Raw genomic sequence first — 24,462 nt, 5'->3', positions numbered from 1 at the left:
CTTTTGGCTGCTTCAAAAGACCGCCGCATGCAGCAGTGCCGTAGATGTTCTTTGATGGATCGCCAGTGTATAGAGATGTAATATGCATGACGAGAGAAACGCAGAGGCGTGGGAGGGAAGGCGGCTTATAGAAGCAAAGACTTCTTAATACCACCGAAATTAAACTGGTGTCATTCTGAACGAGACTCATACAAGTCAGCATACGTACGGCGATCCTAAGGGTGACAACTAAGAAAATAACTTAGAACACCAGAGTGAGAGATGACGAGGAAATTAAAATGGTATGCTAGAAATATTTAACACAAAAGATGACACCACCAACGGAACAGATACTGCCTCATACACGCAGACAGCAAATAACAACGCGGAAACTCTGGGTGACACGCTTTATAGGCAGAGGAAAGAAATAGACGGAAAGCAGGAGGAGAGAATAAGTACCACCAGCGGCCGTCAGGAGCCAAGACAGCTGGGCTGACTACATTTGTATCAAAGCAGACGTGGAAGGAAAGTTTGTTTCAAGACCTAGAGAAGAACATCTTGTCAGCCTGAAGGGGTGAGCCCGCTGAGGGGTAACAGTCGCTGACATACACGTACCTGGAAAAGGCCCCAAAGCACATGAAGCAAAGACGGGCAGAACAGAGGGAAGACACGGACCGTTCACCAGGAGCAGCCGCAGACGTCAACGGCCGCTGTCCGTACAGGACAGAGCAACTGAGCAAGGAGTCACCGGAAACAGAAGGCTTGAGCACCTGCATACCCCGAGCAGGTCTAGTAGACACCACAGAGCACCACGCAGGTGTGGAGTCTTGACCGACTCTTGCAAGAGCTCAGGGAACATTCTTCGAGGCTCACCGTATTCAGGGCCTCAGCACAGGGGTGAAGCTGGCGCCCCAGGACGTGAGTTCTCCAGCCACCGCGGAATAAAACAGCAAGACCGGGAAATTCGGCAAATTCACAAATGCGTGGAAATTAACACATCCCCAAATAACCGATGGCTTCAGGAAGAAATCCCATGGAAATCAGAACACACTCAGGCTGAATGCAAGCAGACGCCCAGCGCTGACGTGTGGGACGCAGCTCGTCCCTTCGTTTGAGGCAGCTGAGACCCGAGCGCTGCGGCAGCGTCCGGAGGGAGACTCCTGGCTGCGAGCACCTGCAGGAGAACAGAGACGGGCCTCCAGTCAACGACCCGACCTTCCGCTTGCAAATAGGTTGTAGCCAGAATGAGCAGAAAGAGGGAAACCATATTAAAAAGGAAATACATGGAACAGAGAATAAAACACGTTGAAGAGAATCAATGAGACTAAATCCCCCTAATCGAGGTACAGATTCCAGGCAGTTCCTGAAGCCTTGGCTGCCCACCCTGAAGAAACAGACCCCCCAATTCTAGAATTCCTGTGACAGTGACTGTGACAGTTCAAGAGATCAGAGGAGTCCATCTGGCCTCACAAAGAACAAAGTTGGAAAACTCAAACTTCCCCATTTTTTAACTTAATACAAAACAGTAGTCATGAAAACTAAAAACCACTGAACTACACACTTTTTTATTTAAAGATTTTATTTATTTATCTGACAGACACAGCTCACAAGCAGGCAGAGAGGCAGAAAGAGGGGGGGGGGAAGCAGGTTCCCCTGCTGAGCAGAGAGCCCGATGTGGGGCTCGATCCCAGGACCCTGAGATCATGACCTGAGCCAAAGGCAGAGGCCCAACCCACTGAGCCGCCCAGGCGCCCCATTTTTAAAAATTTTATGCCGTGTGAATTGTATTTTGGGGGGAAAAACCCAACTCCCGTTAGTTGACCTTTTTGGCATCTGAACATTCATGCGTCACGCCTGCACATGTGACCGTCCTGCGACATCCTACGTAGATGCTCCTACACATGGTCATTCCAGCGTCCCTGGAGAACGAGCATCTGGGTGCAGGCACCGCCCGGCCACACTGGGGCACAGCCTTGCCAACCATGCCTGTGGCTCGTCCTCCTTCCAAACTCAGCTGGGCTTGTGCACCTGTTTGTGTTTCAAACAAAAGTTAGGGTCAATGGTTATAAACTATGTGCCGCTGGGTCGTTGGTGGAAGACGCAGGTGCCGCAGGAAGGCTCTGTGCTCCTCCCGTTCACCCCGACGCTGTCTCACAGTGACACACTAGGTACGGGGTGTCCCCACTAGGCAATTCTGTGACCCTGCAGGGTGTCCTCAGCTGAACGCACTTCTCACACCATCTGCCCGGAGCGTCCCATCCCACGGGGAGGGGCTGCGTCCCACAGACTGCCCCCCACTCGAGAGGCAGCCCCCAAGAGGGGCAGGTCCTCAGGTTACCCACAGCCTCTGTCCGACGTGGGTCCAGGTGGGATCCCCAGGAGCCCCTTCTGGAACCTTCTCACCCGCTAGAACCACTCACAGAACTCGGGGAAGCGCTGACTCCCATTCCTCTGCTTATCAATTAGCGAAGGGTGTGATGAAGGCCACGGACGCAGCCGGGCCCACAGCTTCTCTCCTGTCTCTGTCCACGGCCGGGTGGGTGCAGGGTGGGTGCTGGGAGGGCCCCGAGCACGAGAGCTTCTGTCCCCCGGAGCTGTGGTGCGTCACCTCCCGGCCCGTGGACGTGGTCCCCAACCTATAGGTTCTCGGAACCCCACACGTTTGGGGTTTTTATGAGGCTTAATCACATGGGCGTGATCAGGTGTCCACTGACTCCCCAGCCCCCCTCCCCCTCTCTGGAGAATGGGGAGCAAGGTGAAAACCCCAGCTTGGGATCACAGCTCAGTCTCTCTGGTGACCCGTCCCCACCCAGGAGCCCACCCAGAGTCGCCTCATCAGAACAGAAGACACTCCAGGCTCCCAGGAGGTTCGAGGGGTTTCAGGAGCCCGTGCCTGGACCGGGAGCGGCGGGGGGCAGAGGCCCAACACACGCGTTTTCTATGATTTCACCACAGAAGGTTTTTCTTTTCCGAACTAATGAAGGCTGCTGACGCATGGCTAACGGATCCCACCTTCAGGGTTGGGAGCAGCAAGGAAGCGCCGGCCACTCTGTTTACATGTGCTCCCCCAGGGGACACGCGGGCCCCTGGGACCTCATGTGGTAATAGGTGACCCCAAGTGGCAGGCAGCCCCTCGCGCTGCCTCGTAAATGCAGGTGGATTACTGCAGCCGGACGTGCGTCCTGAAGGGGGTCAGGCCGTCGTGCAGCCCCTGCCTCGGGCTCCCCTCGCGGTCGGCAGTCCAGGGTCCGCTCGTTAACAAACAACTATGCTTCCGGCGTCCTCTTTTCTCCTGGTGTGTCGGGAGATCATCTCCTTACGGCAAGGAGAGCTCCCTTTCCCCTCCGGACCATCAGGAGGCCCACAATGACTATGGGCTGTTTTTCTGCAGTTTCTAGGAACAGAAAAAGCCCTCCCACTAAAATGAATTATCCTATTTTCTGTTCTCATGACAAATATTTAATAAATGAAGCAATTTAGAAGCGATTTAAACGTTATGGATGAGGCAGGCCACGGAGCTCAGCCCGGGATGAGGCGTGGGCCACTGGCCTGCCCCAGGGAGGTGTTCAGACCAGAAACAATTTCTGAGTCATAAATAAATAAATGCGGGTAGCTAGCACAGGGCAGTCCTCGGAACCTAAAGAAGAATTTAAGGGTTTACACAAACATTTCCACGATAAGAAATTCCCCTCCCCAGGCACATGGGACTTCTCGTCATCATCCTGACCCCATCTGCCCTGCAGAGCCAGGGACACCGGCAGAGAACACGCTTCTCATTTTTAATGTGGTTTTGTCTTCCCGGAGCACAGTGGCCACCCCAGGATTATTTTGTTAAGTGAGTGGACTGCTCTCCGCGGTGCATGAGTTGCCCCCACTGCTCTCCTCTTTGACTGGCCCACATGCTGTCCGTGCCACGAGGGATGCCCCCAAGCAGGCCGCCGCAAAGGCTGTCTTACACCAGACGGTGGCCGTGTCCACACTGAGGCATCACCCTCAGGTCCACACAGCATATGGCGTTGGCAGGTCCGCACTGACCCCTCCAACGTGAAGATGACGTTGGTGTCTTTGCGAACAGCCCAGGGGAACGACCATTTCTGTCCCCTGCTTGGAACCACTTGGAATGCATTGTCCTTTGCATGACCTTGGGTTCTTCCAGGCCATCTGCCTGGGTGTGCCGGTCAGAGTGGGACGTTAGGGACAAGAATCCCTGGAAAGCCCCATGAGAGAGCGCGCCTCTGTAAACTGTTTGCGGCGTTTGCAGACCTTGTAGGGGACGAGGGACCCGGGCCATGGGGAAGGGCTCAGTCTACCCTTTGATGGTGGCGCGTTTCGATTGACGCACACTTGAGATAAGTTCTCCCAACTCTGGCCGTGGGAAAAATTCAGAATCCGTGGATTGAAGTTTGATCTTGGTGGGAGAGTTGCACGTTCCCGGCGTTGCTGAAATATGAAGGACGATGTCTTCAACGGAAAACTGTGAGCTGTAGCTACAGTGTTTACAAACGGCGTTAGAAATTCCTCCATAAAGATACAGGGACTGACTGTAACACTGGGTTCCAGGACCCAAAGGCTGACCCTACGTGGGCCGACTTAGCAGGTGCAGAGGCTCTGTCCACACCCCTGCCCTGCAGGCGGCCCGAGCACAGCCCGACGGGGGTCTCAGGGTGGGACACACGCAAGTCAAGTGGGAAGGGGGACACTACCCACTTGACGGCAAGAGAAGCAAGAGGGGATATGGCTCTGGCACACATACGGAGTTCCACCAGGTCATGAGGATGATGGAAGGGGGACGGTGACGGCTGCGAGTGTGTGCACTTCAAACATCGAGAAAATGAGGTGGGTTCCCCTGCAGTTATGGGGGAAGGGACCCCACACTGGATACTGTGGGGAGTCCAGACCTTACCGGGTAGGGGAAGAGGAAGCAGATCCCCATGTGATCCCACATCTGGGAGCAGTTTCAGGTGAATTCAGACCCGAATAGAAAGGGGTAGGGGCCGTGAGAAGTTAGAGGGAGCAGGAGGGGGCGAGCTGCCTGGGGACAGGGAAGGACCAGGAGGCACAAGCTAAGAGACACGGGCTGCAGTGTCTCCCATGGTTCGTCTGCCATGGGTGACGCTGTCCTCAGTCGCAGGGGCAAGAAGACACTTGTGGCATCTAAAACCAACATGGGGTCAGCGCCCACACTGCGAGGGAGTTCCTCCACTCACACGAACAAGACAGAGGTGCCGCGGAGATCGGGGAGGGCTTCCCGGCCACCAAACACACACAGGTTGTCAGGCCTGTTTGTAATCAGAGGAAGCCCAGAAGGTGGACCCCTGCGGCGGGGAAGCCGTGCTCCTGCCCCAGGACGGTGCTGGGGACACTCAGGTGGGAGTGGGGACGCCCGCGGAGCCTCTCCTGGGACACATTCCAGAGGCTCCCAAGCACGGCCAAGGGGCCTTGGGCTGCCATGACGTTAGGCCAGAGTCAGAGCTGCGGTCAGGCGCGTAGGACCCGTGCAGTGTCCAGGAAAGGGAGGCACGTATGTGGCCTCGCTGACGTGGAAACCCACCTAGAGACCACTCGGAGGCCTGCAGGGGAATTCAGCGCACGGTGGGTGCTGTGAGGGCTGGCGGGGGCAGTCGGCTGGGGACAGCCCAGGGGGAACTGTGGCTTCCTCCCCTCCCCCACTCAAGTCCCAGGTGATGTGGGAGGGGCCAAAACGTGAGAGAGGAGGAGGGCGCTCAGACCTGTCCAGTGGCTGGGCCGGAGAGGACACCCGGGGGTTCTTGTGCTCACGGTAGTGATGTTTCCCTCTCCTCTCCCAGATTCTCTCAAATGCCAAGCATCCCTTCCCTAGGTCATGCCCCCAGACAGGAGGCTCCTGGCTTAAACGTATGAGACAGAAGACCGCAGGGACAGCCATTTAAAGGACAAGTCACAGTGAACCCGCACGACTTCACGGAAACACCACTGCTTCTGTGTCCACTCTGTGACGCGTGCGTGGCCTCCCGCTCCCGAGCTCCAGCTCTCCGTGAGGCTCTGGTGACCTCCCGGGGCTCCGTGCCCTCTGAGCCCTCCAGCCCCCACCCCCACAGAGCCACAGGCTGAAGGAGCAAACTCGGGGGGCCCTCGCCATACCCACGAGTGTGCCAACGTGCTCAGTGGTGAGCAGTGCTGGTGGCCAGGTCACAGGTCACAGGTGAGGGCAAGCCTGGCGCTGTGACCCCACATGGGCAGGACCAGACAGTGCCTGTCTGTCCACGGCTGAGCCGCAAGCCCGTGTCAGGGACACAAGCTAACATCCGCACGGGGAGGAAGGAGCTACCGATGTGGTTCCTGAGCCCACACCGGGCCAGGAACCCATCGTCCACCAGCCGCTCAAGGGCGTGGGCGGGCGAGGGCTCCCAGGCCTGTTGCCAGGGAGGAAATTGGGTCGGAGCGGCAGGTGCAGCTCCGTCCGGGCTTCTGGCTCCTGACCCGAGGCCACTCCTCTGGCCGGTGCCTCGTTTGTGGGGCCCTGGAGGCCCGTGCCGGGTGGGATGGGAAGAGGAGGCCACGTTCACATTCCTTCCTTTGGCCGGAACTCCCTGCAGCAGCCGCGTGGGGCTGGGGGGTGGGACACGGTGCCACCCTCGGGTTCTTGTGTGCTGGAGGACTTGGGGGGCACGCGGGCGTCCTTGGGATCCAGCTCCCTGCTTTTCTTTAAACGAGCCGTTTCCCTGACATGAAGCACTTGCTGCAGAGTCCTTCCAAGGCGGGCGGAGCGCTCGTCCTTCCGTGGGGGCTCGCAGACGGCTCGGTGCGGGCTGCTGGTCGCGGTGCTGGGCTTTGTGCTTTAACCGCCCGGACAGCCCGAGCGTGGTGTGTCCGGACCTGCGTTGCCCCCCAGGCCGAGTGTGGGGCAGGACCCGCCGGCCGCAGAACGAGTCGACCCTCCTGGAGGTCATCAGGGTCCTGGGCTCTCGGATGGAGCAGAGTGAAGCTGACTCTGGGGGGCTGTTCGCCATGAGCCCCTGTTCACTGACGTCCCCACGCACATCCTTTCTGGATAGGGGCTTGTTGGAAGCCCTCTTCATCCTCTCCAACCCGCTGCAAGTTTGTTGTCCCCAGAAGCTCCTTCCCGTCTGTGCCTGCTTCCCGCCACCTGGAGGGGATGAGGGACATGTACCCTGGCTACTCCTTCCCCGGGCGGGACCCTGCGCTGTCCCCTGGGCAGAGCTTGGAGGGCAGGGACAGTGGGGTTTGAAAGTGAACCAACCACACGGTCATAAAGGAAAAGATGGGTGAGGGTTTTGGAGGTTGAATCCCAAACCCCAAGGATTAAACCACCCTGAGCCCCTCCCCCCAACCCAAGAATTAGAGGCTGGGGACTCTCTCCTTTTATGTGACAGGTAAACTGGAAAGTGACATGGTATGAACAGAAAATGGGCAGTCACACGGGAGAGAATAAATTATGTGGCGAGGGGCCAAGGCGACACTTTAGAAACAGTCCGTGTAGAGGCACAGTCTTCCTCCCCGTCTCTGTCGTGTGCTCTCTCGTCACTCACGTTCTTGTTCGTCTGCCTGCTTACCTGCGCCTTCCCTGGGGTTGACGTGTTTTCTGGAGATCCCGTCATACGAGAGTCATGAGCGCAGAGTCACAGGTGGGCAGTCTGCGCACAGGGGGACGCAGAAGCTGGGACTACGTTCCTGAATAGGAAACCAGAGACAGAAGCAAAACCAACAGCAACATGTCTGGAGGGCAAAGCTGTTGTCCTGTCACCTCTGTCTGCTGGAGATGTCCCGCCTGTCCACGGAGCCTGGTAGGTGCCGCGGAAGGGGCTCACCCCGTTGGCCTGGCTGGGGGGACAGCGCAGAGTCCTCCCTCTCTTGCCCATGGCCCCGCTGGGTCAGAGCCCACAACGGGGTCCCCACACCCTGCAGAAAGCAATTCTCTGAGAGACCAACCCTCGCTGGCTTGGGCGAAGCCCCCGACTTCATCCAAGGACGAGGAAACCCAAGCAGCCAACATGGGGTTGGGATTCAGAGTGTGGCTTCTGCTCCTCGGCGGGGGAGGGGGTGGGATCTTGGAGAACTGGAGGTGGGAGGCCCTTGGAAGCCTGAGGGATGGTTTTGATGGTGCAGGGACAATTATTAGAAATAATCGAATAACTTAATTTTTAGAAGTAGTATAAAGGATATAACTAGGTCATCAAACCCGTACCTTCACAGCGGTACAAGCTTACCTTCGAAAAGCATCCGAGGAAAAACAATGAGTCACTGAAAGAGAAAGTGTAAGTAAAAGTGTAGGAAGGGGACGCAGCTCCGGGAGGGCCCGTGTGGGGCGAGTGGCTCGGGGAGCTGGCGGGCACAGTTGTCCCTGGGAGCTAATGGAGTTGACCTTCCACACGGGGTTGTCAGATACGGTCCAATTAAACACTGAAGGATTCACACCAAAATTGTCTGTTTTCGGTTTAGAATAATTGAGCTCAGGCCTTCATTCTCCGACCGCAATTAGAGAGCAGAGCAGCGGATCTCTGACGGCCCTCGTTAGTGACAATAAAGGTGGCTGTCGGAGTGCGGGGGACGCACACCTGGTCTAATTACAGCATCAGGCGCTTCTGAACGATGGACGTGCTTGCCAGCCACACTGGAACGGGTGCCGGGAGCCTGGGGCCCTGCTCTGGCTCTCGCTGCTCGTCAGGGAGGGACCGACACCCTATTTATTTCTGCCGGAACATTTCCATGTCCGGTCGTTCATTTTGAGCTACTTTCTCCCCACGATGCTAACCAATTCTGCTTGGAGTCCAACTATCTGAGAACAACGCGATTTAGAGACGGAAACAGTCGTAGTGACGCTGCGGATAGCACTTAGGTGGTTTTTAACGTCTTGACATTGTTGTGCACGTAGGAAAACAGATCTGTTTGGTCAGCACTGCCCATAATAAAGGTTTCCATGGAGATTTTTATAAAGATTATATTTTTCAGTAATCTCTTCTCCCGACGTGGGGCTCGAACGCACCACCCCGAGGTCCGGAGCCAGCCAGGTGCCCCATCGCTGGGATCGCTGGAGGAGCACGGCCTTCCGGCTTGGGAGGCGCAGACACGAGTGGGCCGGTGTGTTCTGCAGGTCACAGCAGGTCACGAGCCTCAGCGTTGGCGCCCGCACGGAGACAGCCGAACTCGCCGTGTCTGACGCGGAGTCGGAACCCGTGGCTCCTCCAACCTCAGCCTCCCTGCACAGCGGCTCTGGACCCAGATCTCTGACCTGCCATTGTGCTGCTGAGCCCAGCATGCGTTCTCCTGTCTAGGGACCCGGGCCCAGCCCTGTGACCGCCGGTGCCCACCGAGTGACGGCAGGAGGGGAGCCAGTGCGCTTGGGTGGCTGAGATCCCCTGGTGGGACCCCCGGGGGGGCCCTGCCCCTGCCTCCAGGGCCTCGGCATCGGCCCTCATGGAACACACCCGAGTCCAGCCCTGGGTTGGCAGGGAGCGTCCTTGACAAGCAGAGCCCGGAGCCGCCCACCCGCAGTCGTCCTGCAGCCTCATGGGCGCGAGAGTAAGTGCTTCTTAGAGAACAGTCTCTGCACTTGGGGGTCACTTGTTACCCACCATTATCATGGCAACACCTGACGGATGTGTTTCCCCCGGCCTCATCTGACTCCTGAGCAGAGTATGCAAGGCACGGGCAATGAGAGGGGTTGCGAGAGCCGATAGTCACTGAGTTTAGAGTCAGTGTTACAGGGATGGACGTCATCGTGTTCCCCATAAACAACACACACATTAAAATGCGTTCATCTGGGGCCACAGAAGCCCCGGAAGAAAATAGGACGCGTCCGTGTGGACAGTGTGGACAGGGGTGCTCTCTTGGCAAGGACAGGGCTTTCGGAGCAGAGAGAGGAGCTCTGAGTCGGTGCGAGATCTCCAACGTGATTATCGCTCGCCGGACCCCATGGCAGGACTTGGAGGACGCGTGGAGACCTGCACGTCCCCGCTGTCCGCAGAGGTTCCTAAAGCCGGGAGCTGGACGCTGTGGTCCATTTTCGACACCGAGTCTTAAGTCAATGCTCGTCCCTACTGAAGCCCAGGAAGAGCCTGACTCCCAGGTCTCACGGCCGGCCACGTGACAAAGCTCTGCCCACGACGTGGCCCCAGGCTCTTTTCCTTGGGTCCCGTGTGGCTGCTGAAGGGGCCACGGAAGCGCGTCTCCGTGGGAGGGGCGGGGATGATGCGCAGGAAGGCGCAGACCCTCCCCGAGGACACCGGGTCCCGCTCGCAGGCCGCAGCTCGCTCTCTCAGCCCTCGTGGGGCGGTTCTCAGCTATGCGGCCGCAACAGACCCCCGCCCGCGTCCACTCCGCGCTACGGGACACTCCGGCCCCAGAGGAGCACCGCGGGGTCCCCCCATCTGTTCAAGGAGCGGCCCTTGTGCGGAAACACTGCCCTGTGGTGGAGAGAGGCCCGGCCCCATAGGGCACAGCCCCACAGCAGTGCCGGAGCGGCCGGGTCGGTTCCCCGGGGACGGGTGGGTGTGAATCCTCCTCCCACAGGAGCGGGGAGTGGGAGCAGCCGTGAAACGGAGGCTGTGGTGTTCCATGTGGAAATCGGCTTGTGGAGACTGAAGATGCCCAGGGGTCCGTGCACACAAGCAGGGGCCCGAGTCCTCCGGGTCTGGCGGTTCCTGGGTCTGGCGGTTCCTGGGGTGGCCCCGCTCACAGAGGATGGGACGGCTTCCACTTTGCATGAGACTCGGGGCTCCTGACCTGGGCAAGCGCATGGTGGGACCCTGGAGGCATCCTCTGTCCCCCAGCCTGTCCCAGGAGCTCCAGGCACCCTCGCTGTCCCAGGGCCTTGGTCGTGAGTCTTGCTCGGTTCCTCCTATCGTGGCGTTTTTCATGACAAGCTGTGACTCAGTCAGCGTTGTCGTCGCTGATTGGGCTCACGCCGGAATGACTGCTTAACCCGTGGCGGGGGTTGGATGACACACGCGTTTTGTGACAATTTCTGACTTAGACTGTCCTAATAGTCTCACTTAGGATACACAGAACCGGGCAAATGTGAGGAAACCGTCCAGCAGTTTGTGAAAGGACAGACAGACCGTGTTCCCAGCTTTGCCCGTTCAGACGGCTAGCGTTGTCCTCGAGTCCTGTTCTGTTGGAAAAGGTCACGTCCGTGGGGTGAAGGCTGTCCTTCTGCTTCCTGTGGGGGCCTGCCTCGCCCAAAGGCTCATTAGGGTGGACGGAGCTTCCCCTCATGCCCCCAGCCATCCTCATGCCCCCAGCCATCCCCATGTGCTGCCCCATGTGCCACCATGAAGCCCCCTCAGTCTCAGCTCGCACACGAAGGCCGACACCCTGGTCACCATGAGCCTGAGCGAGCGATCTGTTTGTTCTCACCCGGTGGTCATGGTTTCCTTCCACGAGGCCCTTCTGAGATGGGGCGGCTCTGCGCCCATGTGGCCATTTGGCGTGGGTTCCCAACCCCTTCTTCCTGCTGAGCTCTCGGGCTATAAGTTCTCTGTTTGTCATTTGTCCCCAGATTGGCCGCTGGCTGTGCAGAGTCAGGCCGTTCCTCCTCGGGCCGTGGGCTGCTGGGCTGCCAACGCTGGTCTGGGGTCGTAAGGAGGGCCTCACGGGCAGAGCTCCGGCTCAGGGTATAGGCAGTGGCTCCAGGCAGCCTCCCAGGGTGACCACCTGTTTGTCTTCAGGTTTTGTGTCCTGCGAGCCCGGATCCGGGTGCGGAGACCATGGTCCCTGGCAGCCAAGGCCAGGCAGGGGCCGGACATTCAGGTGTGCGGGCGTCACCAACACACCTCCGCCCGCTTCTCCCCGGGATCTGACTGCGACCCACATTCCCGCCCTGTCCCTCTAGGGCACCAAGGACGATCTGCACCTCCGTGGCCTCTCTGGGCCCCGACATCAACAGCATCGTTCCTCTGAGAGGCGCCTCAGAATCAGGGCCGCGGTTTCGCATGTGCCGGGGTGGCCGGGCTTCTTGGAGTCCAAGTGCCTGCAAACGGGATTCTGATCTAGAAATGACTTCACTAAAAATGTCCTCGGCCGAAGATAACAAGGGATTTCGGGAACCACCTCCTGATGAACTGGCCCAATTTCCCTCCTACGTCATCCCAGTCCGTTCCTGACGCCAGGCTCCCTCTCCCCTTGGCCTCCACCCATCCTCCCTCACTGCCTTTGCTGGACCCCTACCTCAGGCCCAGGGACCCTCCTCCTAAGCCCCCGAAGCCAGCTCCCTCTGGGCCCCATCCCCTCTGTGGGGCAGGTGTATGGATGGCTGTGGAGCCCCAACCTTGGACCTGAGCTGAGGGGAGAGCCGTGTGGTCAATTTGAGGGTCAGCCTCGCTGGTCATGGGTGCTGGTTACGGTATTTCTGGGGAGATGAGCATTTGGATCAGGTACTGTCCCCAGTGTACGTGGGCTCATCCCCCCAGGAGGGCTGGGATGGAAGAATGAAGGGGGACGGGAGGTGGGATTTCCCGTTTGCTCCAACTCGCTGGTCCTGGCCTGGGGCTTCTACTGGACTCCCTGTTCGCAGCCCCCTGGACTCGGCCGCGGGGCTCCACCCGCTGCCCCGAGCCTCCTGCTTGCAGACGGCAGACTCGGGGAGCACTCAGCCTCCCAGACGGAGGGTCCAGTGTTCCTCTATAACTAGCAAAGGCCTCTATCTATCTGTCTGTCTGTGTTGTCTGTCCATCTTCTATCTGTCTATCCATCTGTACATCTGTCTGGTTGTCTGTCCATCTGTCCGTCTGTCCTTCTGTCTGTCCATCTGTCTGTCTGTCCCTGTGTCCATCTGTCTGTCCATCTGTCCATCTCTCTGTCCACCTCTACTGGTCTGCAGCTGTATTCTTGGAAGTACCCTGACCCATACGACAGCTGTCATAAAGAGTTTCGCCAAGTCCCGGACAGATCAGCAACGGGACAGACAGCAGCGGGACTATTCTGGGGCCCGTGGCACAGGACGACCTGCTCTCCAACAGCGGGTGCCCGTGTCAGCAGAGCCTCAGATGTTGAGTCCTAGATGGAAGGAGCCGGCTGGGCTGACCCAGAAAAGGACGAACAGGATCTTCTTTCCATAATAAATCTGACGCCCGAACACGAGACAATGTCTCCTGAAAGCCGTGCGCCAAACGCTTCGAGCGGGCAGGAAATGGATGGGCACGCGGACCTTCCCCCGCTGTCCCGGGCTCTGGGAAGGGGCCGATGTAGCCGTGCCTCCCGCCTCATTTTGTCAATGAAATGACAGCGACGTCGAGAACAAGGCTTAGGAGGGAAGGGCAGTCGTCAGCCGGCGGTGGCACTTGCCGGGAATGTGAGCGGCTGTCAGGACAGGGCGACGGCGTCCTGCTGACGGACGGGCAGGGGCCCACGTCCCGGTTCACCTCCTATCGACAAAGACATTTGTGATACTCTCAACAGAGGGACCAGAAGAAAAAGAAGAAACAAGACAAGGAGGAATATCTTATCAGATCAATGAGCTAATGAGCTGTGAATGCCGAGAGCAGCCCTCGTCCGTCCTTGGGAGTAACGGGAGCCGCGGTGCCCACCCTTCCACCCGGCGCGGCCTCCGCCCTAGAGGAAACGTCCCACGCGGTGACATCTGACCTAGTGGTGGGTGTCTCCTGACAGACCTCACAGCACAGTCCTGGGCGGTCAGGGGCTGCAGGGCCACTAAAGTCCCTCCTGGTCCCCAGCCCCCACATCAGCTGTGATGTGGAGAACGGGGTCATGGTCCCAGGGGTTCAGGTAGGACGGCGGTGGGTGTGGGCATGAAAGGGCAGCAGGAGGGGCCATGGGGCAGGAGGCTCTATGCCCCTGCCCCGTAGTGGTCTCACACTGTGGCTCTGCAGGGTGTCACTCCTGGGGGAACTGGGTAAGGGGCACACGTGGTTTCTCCGTGCTGTTTTCTGTGACTGGAGGGGACTCCACAGTCGTCTCCTAATAAAACAGTTTAAAAGGAAAATGAGCGGCTCTCAGCTCTGTCCTTGGCTTTCTCAAGCCACGGTGCTCTGTGGACCACGTGGCTGGGCGGATGCTGGTAGAACGCTGGCTTCAGGGACTCGGGAGATCTCTGCAACGGGAGAGGCTGTGGCAATGGTCTGGAATGTTCTGGAGTAGTCCGGAATGTTCTGGAATGTTCCAGAATGGTTGAGTTTTAGTCCTGTTCTTGCCCCACATTGTTTTCTTCCTTTAAGTCAGTGACAACACAGGCCAGGACTGCAGTTTTCTCACCTGTCACGCACAGGGGACTCTGTGGGATGATCGACAGAGGCAAGGGGAGGACAGGAGTGTCCACCAGGCATGGGGTATCTTGGATAGACTCTGGTCCCTGTCACCCTGGAGGTGAGGGAGGAGACAGGGAGAGGCGTTCCCCGAGATGGCCCACATTGCAGAGGATTAATTCCAGGTGGTGCTCACAGGAGACAAGCGTAGGAGATGGGGGTCACCCTGTGGTCTGCTCCTACCCGGGCCCACGGCTGCCCGTGGCTCCAGAGGCAGGACAAGGTGAAGGGAGGTGATTCTCTGGGCGGGAAGCCACATGGCTGCCAGGTCCCTTTACCCTTTCCCGTGTCTTCAAGGTTGAGGTGCCTCTAGGGGACAAGAAAGGGAAAGAGCACCAAATGCCCACTTTGGTTAAAGACACATAGTGTGTCCTCCAGCCTGAGCGCCGGACACAAGGAAAACCACTGGTCGGGCGGAGCGTTAGCACCAGAAGTCAGCCTTTAAATTGAAACAATAAAAATAACTTCATTTTCCTGCTATTTAACCCAAATGTGTTTACAATTGCATTATGAGCTAATTCCTCAAATGAGCCGAGGCTGAACCGAGTGTCATCTGGTCAACGGGCAGAAGCCCACAGGGGTGTCCCATATTCCAGGGACAGCCACAGAGTGGTTCTTGAGCAAAACCCCGAGGGCCCCGGGGTGATCTCGGGGCCTCCGACAGCTGTGACGCCCACGTGGCTGGCCAGCGCTCCGACCGCTCCCTTGTGGTGCCGGGAGAGCCAGGGACTCTGCAAGGGGACTTGTCATCCCCGTTTCCTGGAGGGGGAGGTGGGAGCTCAGTGGAGGAGCTCTGTGTCCAGCCCCACTGCTGTCCCTGCCTACATTCCCGCCCAGCCCCCGGGAGCCCTCGGGCACGGCGGGGTTCTCAGGTCCACTCCTGACTCTTCACTCTTCTGATTAGAGCCGTCCCCTCGCTTCCTTTTTCTCATAAATGACCTTTCTATCCGCTCCAGTATCCTCCGCGTCACAAGTGCCCCAGCCAGGACTTTGTCAACATCTCCAGAGCCACTATCTGCTCCCCGTCAGTCAGAAGCCTGGGGGGGGGGGTCTTGTCTTCCTGACCCCTTCCCCGGGGCTCCTATTCAACAGGCCGAGAATGTGGGAGGATCCACCCCAAACACTCCTGGACCCTAAGCCTTCGTAGGACGCCCACCTGTCGCTGGGCTTCAAGTGACTCAGCAGCACCTGGCTGCCCCTCCCCCTGCACGCACCTGTCCTCTGCACCTGTTCCTGATGCAGCGGCTGGGGGCCCTCTGCTCAGACCCAGCCACGCCCTCGAGTGGCCCTCCGAGGGGATCTCTCTGGGGTCCCTCCTCTGGGGGTCCCTCCCCAGCCATCAACCCAGCCCACCCCTCTGCTCCCTCTGGGAGTCCCCCCGGCTGCTCCCTGTGGTCACCACACTGCTCTCTGGTGTCCTCGGCCTTCTGGCACATTCTATATGATTAAAAATTTGCTCCGTGTCTGCGTCTCCCCGGCAAGGCTGCAAGCTCACGGAAGGCAGGACGCCGCCACTGCTTGGGGGTCGCGGAGGGCTCCCCACGTGGAACAGTGCCTGGACGTGTGGGTGGACGGCGGCCCCACCATTCCCGCGACGGGACCTCCCAAGTCCAGGTGGCACCGTCCACGCTGCGGCGAGTCTGTGTGTGCTCCCTGGGAAGTGGCAGTCCGGCTGACGGCCCGAGCAGGGGAGGTGGGGAGGCCGGACCGGGGAGTCCCTGGGCTGGGCTGTGTCACCTGCGGCTGGGGACGGAGCGTGGGCGTTACTGAGGTCTGTCACCAGTTCTGGTCAGTGTCACCTTTCTCTGTGCTTGTCCCGGACCCGCTACTGTGTTCCCTGAGCCGCGTTTGGGAATTCAGAGCTTTCCTCTGCGTCTGACTTAACACCCACATCCTCACTCCTGATTACGCCTGACACGGTCTTTATAGAGTGAGTTGTTAAAAGAGCTGAAAACCTGTGTGCACGGCGATTCCGCTGTGCGCCCGCGGGACGGCCTGGAAGCTGGGTCCTCACTGAGATGAGCTCATGGCCTCGGTGGCCTCACACACGAGCGGAGGCCTGTGGGGCCGGCGGGGGTGGGGGGCGCTGGTGGGTGCCTGATGTGCGTTCCGGAGAGACGTAGAATTCTGCGTGATTAACCCGTAGAATCCACTCAAGGACGTGACGGTTGCTTACAGACATGGGAAGGAGTCATTGGCTGCGGCTCTGAGCCAGGAGCAGGAATCACGCCTGTCCTGTGTCCATGTGGCCACGGCTCCCACGGCAGTGCCCAGCGCGTGGCAAACGCTCCATTGGTATTGGTGCGTGCGTGCAGTACAGATCTCTTGAGGCGGGCGGGGGAATCGAGCCACGGGCTGGCGTCGTGGGGCCGAGTCGGACTGGAAATCAGGGCCCCAAGCTTTGCGAGGGGCCGTGCTCGTCTGAGTGCTGCCCACGGCTCCACCGGCTGGGAAGGGACTCTGAGGCGTGACGACCACGTTGTGAACCACCGTCCGGGCCCTCAGTGCTCTGTGGTCCGTCTCCCCACTCTCTGGCCAAGCCCACGTCTCTCCAAGCGGACCCCGCCTGGGCCTCGTGCTGAGGGGATGACACAGGCTCTCTGTGGGCCGGTCGCTGGCACCATCGCAGCCAAGGACGGTCATAGACTTCCCCGTGCTCCATGACCTGAGGCCGGGCTGGTCTTCTCCCCCGTGCGCCAGGATACTAGGAATTTTTCATGACAAAGTAATGACGTCCAGGAATGCAGCCACCCAACGCACATTTTCACGGAGAATGGATCATTTCTGGGACATAATTACGATGACTCAGATGACGTCTTCTCCAGCGCGGCCAGAAGATAGAGGCGGGTCATCTGCAACCTCAGGGAGACGGCCTTGGGGCTGGATCACAGCCATGTGCCTGCCGGCCAGGAAGCCTTCCGGGCAGACGTCGATGACGCCCTTAGTCACCTGAATCTCACCTGACCTGAAGCCCCAGGCGACCCACCCAGAGACGTGAGACACTTACCGAGTCTGGAAAGAGAGGAGGCTTGGTGAGAAGAATGGCTCTTTCCTCCAACGTGCTGGACATCCTTGGAAACCTGTGAGTCCTTCCGAGGTGATGAAGGTGCGGCTTCCTGCTCCAGCAGCCAGTCCTGGGGGTGAGCTCGGGATGCGCCCGGCGTCCCCGTGGAGGAGGCAGCACGAGGGACAGAGCGACACTCCAGCACAGCTTCCCGCCGAAAGCGGGGTTGGGTGAACGGCTCCCGTGGCAGCCGCGACGTCATCGGAACACCGAGAGGACCCAGAGACAGACGGAAAACCAGCAGACAGTGGAACGGCCACCCCCTGCCTGTGAAGGGGTCCTCGGGCGCTGGACTGGCGGAGGGAGACAGCAGACGGGATGCTCCAGGGTGGGCCGGGTGGTCCTTCCACGCGCTGCGCCCGCGCGAGTGCACGGCTGCCGGATGCCTGTGAGTTTCTTCGAATGTTAGCGTCAACACCTTTGAGAAAACGAAACGAAACGCGATGGGACAAGGCCCTGAAATTTTTGTTAAAATCCAATGGGGACTTGTTTTGGGAAGATAGGTTACGGTGTGACTTAAAATTAACGTTTTTTCTCCTAAATACATCAGGAATTGCTCACACGTGGGGGCCCAGCTCACAGACTTGCCGGCCTGGCTCCAGGCCATGGCTGCGTCCGTCCATCCCTCACAATCCCGTAGGGTTCCCTTTACGCTCCCCTCACACTCCAGGTCCCTGTCCTCTGGCGACGGCCTTCCTGGAGGCACCGTCTTCTCCTTCCAGGGGACATTTCAGATCGGCGCTGGAGGTCCCTGGGAGCTCCCTGGGGTTTGGTGGGGCCTGGGCCCTCTCCCCCCGTCCCTCCAAGCAGGCAGGGCCCAGTGTTCCTGGGTCTCATCCTGGGAAGCCTGCTCTCCCACCGCGGGACAGAGTGCACACTTACTCCAGACTCCAGCCTGTGCGGGCAGCTCGGGCCCTGTGACGAGCGCCACACACCGGGTGCGTGCGTTGTAGACAACACATTCACTTCTCCCGCTTCTGGAAGCTGGACACCCAAGATCTCACGTCCTCCCACATCCACAGAGAACTCGCTTCCTGGCTCACGGACGGCCACCTTCTCTCCATGTCTGACGTCTCTTCCGTTTCAGAGAAGGCCACGGATGCCGTCCCGGCCCCCCTCAGGACCCTCACCCCTCCCGGAGGCCCTGCATCCAAACACCATCACGCTGGGGGTCAGAGCCCCAATGTATGAGTTTTGGGGGACACCCAGCCTGCAGCTCCCCCACTCCCTTCCCTGGGCATCTCTTCGGCCATGCTGGTACCCTTCAGAGATTTGCTCATTCTGCCTCTGCTCACTGATTCGTGGTCCCTGTTTCCGTGAGTGCCACTAGGGGAAGGACGCTACGTAAGGCCTTCCTCGTGTGGTTCTGCTGGAGGCAGAGTGCGGGGTTCCCTTCTGACCACTGGACATTTCTCAGTTCTTCCACTGAATTCCTAGGTGGCTCTACGTAGTGTTTCCAAACAATGACCGTTTTCTTTGTGTTGTTTCTTTACGTGTCCCCTGCTTGGGGCGTCTGGATCCTGACTCCGAATCTCTTCCTGTCTCTGTGTTCCTGGGCCAACGATGAGCCCTCCCAGTCCGAGCCCGTCTGCAAAAGGGGGCGTCACCGACCAGTGTCCTGTCAAAGGCTCTTATTAAACCTCGGGAGGCCTGTGGGCATGTGACGGGCAAGGTCCGTGGTCTTGGGCTTCCCTCGTTGTCAGTCTGAGGAAGGTCCCCAGTGGGACTAGCGGCCAGAGCGTGGTGACACGATGAGCACAGTGACAGGGTCATGGTGCCAGCAACCCCACCCCCGCCGGTGAGAGCCACTGGATCGCTCACTGGTGTGTGTCCTCCCCTGTCCCCAGGAGCCATACGCACAGGGACGGTGTCGACTTTTGTCAACGGCTCGTCAGCAGGAGCGGAGCTGCCCTGTGGCTCTTCCCCGCTAACGTGGGGACTCCATTAGCGGGTTTTATTAATGGGAGTCTGGTGTGAATCCGCCCGGAGGAAGCGTGCAAACAGGTTTCTGGTAAGACTGTCAAGAAGGGAGCTGTGGCGGGGGGTGACTCCAGGGCTCAGCGAGACGGGGGCACAGCTGAGGGGGCCCTCCAAGCCCAGGAGTGTCCTGATGGTTCCCCAGCCCTAACCCTATAGCTGGCTCCGAGGGCCATGGCCGCCAGAAAGCAGCCCTGTCCAGTGCCCAGGCCGAGGAGCTGGACAGAAACGGTCTCCTGCCTAAGCTCTGATTCCCCGTCAGACTCACCATCATCTTGTCCTGGGATGACGTTGTGGAGCTGACCCTGGCCCGTTCCAGGACGCACCTCTGTCCCCAGAGACCATGAGCCTCGTAAGCAGTGACGTCCACCCCGGAGCCCGAGCCCTGGACCTGAGGCCCAGGGCCTCTTCCTGGTCGCACGGTGCCTGTTGCTGGTGCTCCCTATGGGGGGTTTACAGGGCTCTATGGGGCGGTGGGTGTAGGGGTGCGGCGGGAAGGGATTGTGATCCTCAAACAGAATGAGTCTATTCTGCTCCTTGGAGACACGGCAAGTCCTTGTGTTTTCCCGTCCTCCGCGGGTGTGTCTGAGCAGGGTTGGGTCCGCCCTGGGGGGGCACGGCTGGGGGCAGGGCCTGGGGGGGACCATGGGGCTTTCCTGAACACACACTCTTTGTCCCTCCCTCTGTCTGCATTATGGAATACGGCAAACGCGCACCCACGTGGAGGGGACGTCCGCTGGGCTGCACGTGGCCACCCCGGCTCCCACCTCACTGACGTCATGTCGCTCTTGTCACTTTTCTCCACGGCCCGCTGCGTGGGGCCACCCGGCCACGACAGGGTTGGCCCTTCCTGTCCGAGACATTCCTGTTCCCCGGCCCACACTTGTCTGAGAGAAATTCTGCCTTAGCCAGCAGCATCCTGACACGCTGTCGCAGGACACGCGGGAGGTGTCCGAGAGCTTGGGGCACGGGGTGGAGAAGGGACGAGCCCTTAAAGAGCAGGGCAAGCGGAGACAGAGCTCGAAGGTCCAGACATACTGATGACCGACTCACGGCTCCTTGTTTCCGCGACCTCACCTCTACGCGTGTTCACGCAGGCGAGGAGGAACCGTGGGGGTTAGGGCACAGCAGTGTTCACGGTTTATATTTATTTTCCCCAGAACACACTCATAAATCTGCAGGAGTTTCATCTTCCGCGAGCCGCAGATGAACCCCGCCGTACACAGACGTTCCGCCCGCTGTCAGGTGACGGCGCGGACCACGGCCACGGTCAGTTCAGCACAGTCCTTAGTCCCCGAAAGGAGATCACTGCGCCCTGGAACTGGGCTCCTGCCGGGTTCCCTCCTGCCCTCAGCTCACCTGCTTTGGGCAGTCTGCAGAGAGGAGAGGCACGACTGGAACATTCTGCCTCCTGATCCTATGCCCCCTCCCCCAGCTCACACCCTCTGCTCCTGGCCAGTGCCCAACTGGCCAAGGCTGGAGCAGGGGCACAGGTGTCCAGCATCTGCAGAAGCAGCTGCGCACGGGCCTGACACAGGAGAGCGTGCGTCCTACTCTGCTTCTCGTGAGCTCGTCTGTGCACCTCCCTTGGTCCTCAAGTGACAGGACCATGGCCCCGAGGCTGGACGGCAGACAAACCGGTGGTTTCTGCAGACGGACGCACAGCAGGTTTCCCTCCTCACACCCGCATCTGGAGCAGAGGAACCGCCCCCACGACCCTGCCCTCAACAACCTGGGAGTGAGGGTCAATCCCCAGGCAGGCCCCTGACGGGCTTCCACCGGCCCTCGGCTCAGCCAGGCGCGTGGCGGGTGTCCACGGCGAGCACCAGTCAGCTACAGGACTCCGCAGACTTCGTTTCTTCTTAAGCCGATTTTGCTGAGTTGCATTTCCAAGCAATTTGTCCATTTCAGTTGAGTTGCGGCTTTAGGGTAATGTGTAAAAATACGCAGAAAGTAAGTAACATCAGCTCTTTCTTGTCGGTGACACACAGAAAGGTAAAGGCTGTGGCCGCGGTGGACGGCCACGTGGGCATGACGGCCGCGTGCGTGGGGGTGTGGCGTCCCTGGAGGGCACGTGGTGAGTCCCAGCGAGAGCCGCCGTGGACGGTGACAATCGCCGAGACGCATGATAAGCTGGTGAGGGAGATGACATGGATCGTAGACACAGTCGGTCCGTCCGGAAGGAGTTGGGAAAGAACTAGGATTGGGGAAAACGTGGACCCCGGATGACAGACATCGACTTGCAAGGAGGTAGTTGTAAGCACCGGAAAAATTCACGTTCACACGAAGTCGGAAAGGTCTAGATGCTTCTGCTGAAATGCAGGGAGTCGGGTTGGCGTGCAAGTCCGGGCCCGGCCACGCACTCTCCGTCTGAGGAATAAACAACACAGGGTTCCCGTGGGCTCCCGTGAAGGCAGCCGGCAAAGGCCTCCACGCTCGCGGGATACATCCGTGATCGTGCTCAATCCAAAGTACCTTTCTTTGTTTTTAAAATTCATTTTCAAGTCCCACAAGAATGGACAATTTATCCAAAAGAATGCAGCTGTCACGTGAGTCTGAGGTGGAGCTGGGCCCCGGGCCGGCTTCAGAATTCCTTGTTCCGAGGACCCGCTCACACCGGCTCGCTCTGATGTCGGTGCTGCTTCCGTGCGTTTAAGAGCAACATGGATCTCAGGGGCGAAGCCTGTCACGGCACAAACAGGGAGGGGGACGTTTGTGGAGACCACGCGGCGCCCTCGACGCTCACACACCTGACCTGAGGCTCGAAACACGGGACCCAAACTCCCACATGGTGGAGAGGAGCTAGAAGAAACTGTATTTGCAGCCTGAGATTTAAAATGACTCTCTCGGCAACGGACGGAATAAGTAGGCAGGAAATTAGTAACCATATACGCCTCGAATTCTGGGGAGAAGCCTGACGTAATCGGCATTTATCAAACAGTCCAGCCAACAACAGAATTTACTTTCTTTGCAAGCGCACGTGGAGCATTAGAGAGACCAAATTATGGGCCGTAAACGTGTCACAACATGCTTAAAAGCATTTAAGTCATACAAAGGCTGCTTGAGAATACAGTCAATTAATTATAAATCTGTAAAATAAAGATTTTTGACCCCTCCCAGTATTGGTAACTAAACAACACATTATTTTTTCAAAAAAAAAAATAAAAAGGGAAATTTAGGACATATTTTAACAGAGAGAAAATTAAAATACAGGAGATTGAAGTTTGCTAGGGCTGTTCTTTTCCTATCTTGGAAAAGCGAGAGCCGTCCCTACCACTGGTCTCCAGGAAACCAAAATAAGGTCAAATTAAAGCTAAATTAAGTAGGAGACGATAAATCATGAGCTAAGAGCAGAAGTGGATAAAAGATGAAACAGACAAGAGAGAATCAACAAAACCTAAATCTGCTTTTTGGGAAAGACTTTAAAAATTGGTAAAGGGGCGCCTGGGTGGCTCACTGGGTAAAGCCTCTGCCTTCGGCTCAGGTCATGGTCTCAGGGTCCTGGGATCGAGCCCTGCATCGGGCTCTCCGCTCAGCGAGGAGCCTGCTTCCCTTCCTCTCTCTCTGCCTGCCTCTCTGCCTACTTGTGATCTCTGTCTAATAAATAAATAAAATCTTAAAAAAAAATGGGTAAATCTTCCACAAGAAACCCCAGGTCCAGAGGCCGTCACAGGTGGGCGCTACCAGATGTCTGAGAGGGTGGTCTGCACGCGTTCTCCCCCGACAGGGGACCCGGGGGTCCTTCTCACTTCGTTTTGTGGGGCCAGCGTCACTGTGACACAAAACCAAGAACAAACACACAGACGTGTCCCAAGGAGAGGAAGCCACAGCCCAGCAGTCATACAAAAATTGTTCTCAAAAGCTCAGGACATAGAATTCAATACAACATAACAAAGAAAATTTATCGTAAGTAGAATTTATCTCAGAAACACAAGGGTTTTTTAACATCTGAGACTCCCTTGATGTACCTGACCATATCAGCATCTAAAAACCGGCAAAAACATATAGTTTTCTCCATAGATGCCAAAACCCAGTCCCTGACGAGTCAAATACATCCCCATGATACAATTTCTCAAACAATGGAAGACCGGGGAGCGTCCTCACCTGGAAAGGGGCGTCCATGGAAAACTGTACATTAATGTGGTCTTTGGTGGTGACAGACTGCATGGCCCCCAAGGGCAGGGCGAGGTGTCTGAGCTCACCACCTCCACCCAGCGCCGTGCCCGAGGCTCTGACCCACAGCAGGGCAGAAGCGCGTCCGCAGAGCGCAGTCTCCGGTCCGAACGAGAGAAGCTGTCTTTGGCCGCAGTGGGCGTGACAGTCGACTCCAGCACCCAGTGGCTTCTACACAGCAGCTCCTGGGAGCTGGGGTGAGCTTAGCACGACCGCCACGGACAAGACTCACCCGCGAAAGTCCGTTGCACATTGACATGCGTGTGACGAACAACCAGGAAACAAAATCCGGAGACCTAACGGTCCGGGCTGTAGTACGGGAGCGTGGAATGCTCAGGGAGAACCGTGACCGTGGACGCACGAGGCTACACCTGACACCGGAGAGACACGACTTGGGGAAACTGAGCTAACTGGACAGAGGTGATGAGTTCCCAGGTCGGAGCACTCTTCTCCCCGAGTCCACAGGCAGATTCAGCACGACCCAGTCAGCACCGCGCGTGGCGTTTTGTACAAACTAACAGACACCAAAGTTCCCACGAGAACACAGAGTCTAGGAAAACCCGAACAAACGAACAAAGTCGGAAGACTCGCGCTGGTTTTATGACGGGGAAGCGACGGCTGCTGAGACAGTGTGGGCCAGTGTTGCAGCGGGAGGACAGATGAGCGGAACAGGCCGCAGTCCAGAAACAATCCCCACGTTGTCAACAGCGATGCCGTGAAGGACGGGAATGTCGTCCGTGTGCCAGAACAAGCTTCAGTCTGGACTGTCCCCGAGTGCAAACATTAGCTCAACGTGGTCATAACCTGCACGTAAAATTTAAGCTCTAAAACTCCTGGAAGTTTACCTGGAAAAAATCTTTGTGACCTTGATTCAGGCAAGTCATGCATGGGTTCCAACAGGAAAATCCATGAAGCAAAAACATCGATAGATGATACATTCATCAGAATTTTAAAAACTTGGGGCGCCTGGGTGGCTCAGTGGGTTGAGCCCCTGCCTTCGGCTCAGGTCAT

This window comes from Lutra lutra, chromosome 8 (genome assembly GCF_902655055.1).
Source record: "Lutra lutra chromosome 8, mLutLut1.2, whole genome shotgun sequence".
NCBI classification, from domain to species: domain Eukaryota; kingdom Metazoa; phylum Chordata; class Mammalia; order Carnivora; family Mustelidae; genus Lutra; species Lutra lutra.
The sequence above is the reverse complement of the archived record's forward strand: the minus strand, read 5'-3'. Positions refer to the sequence as shown.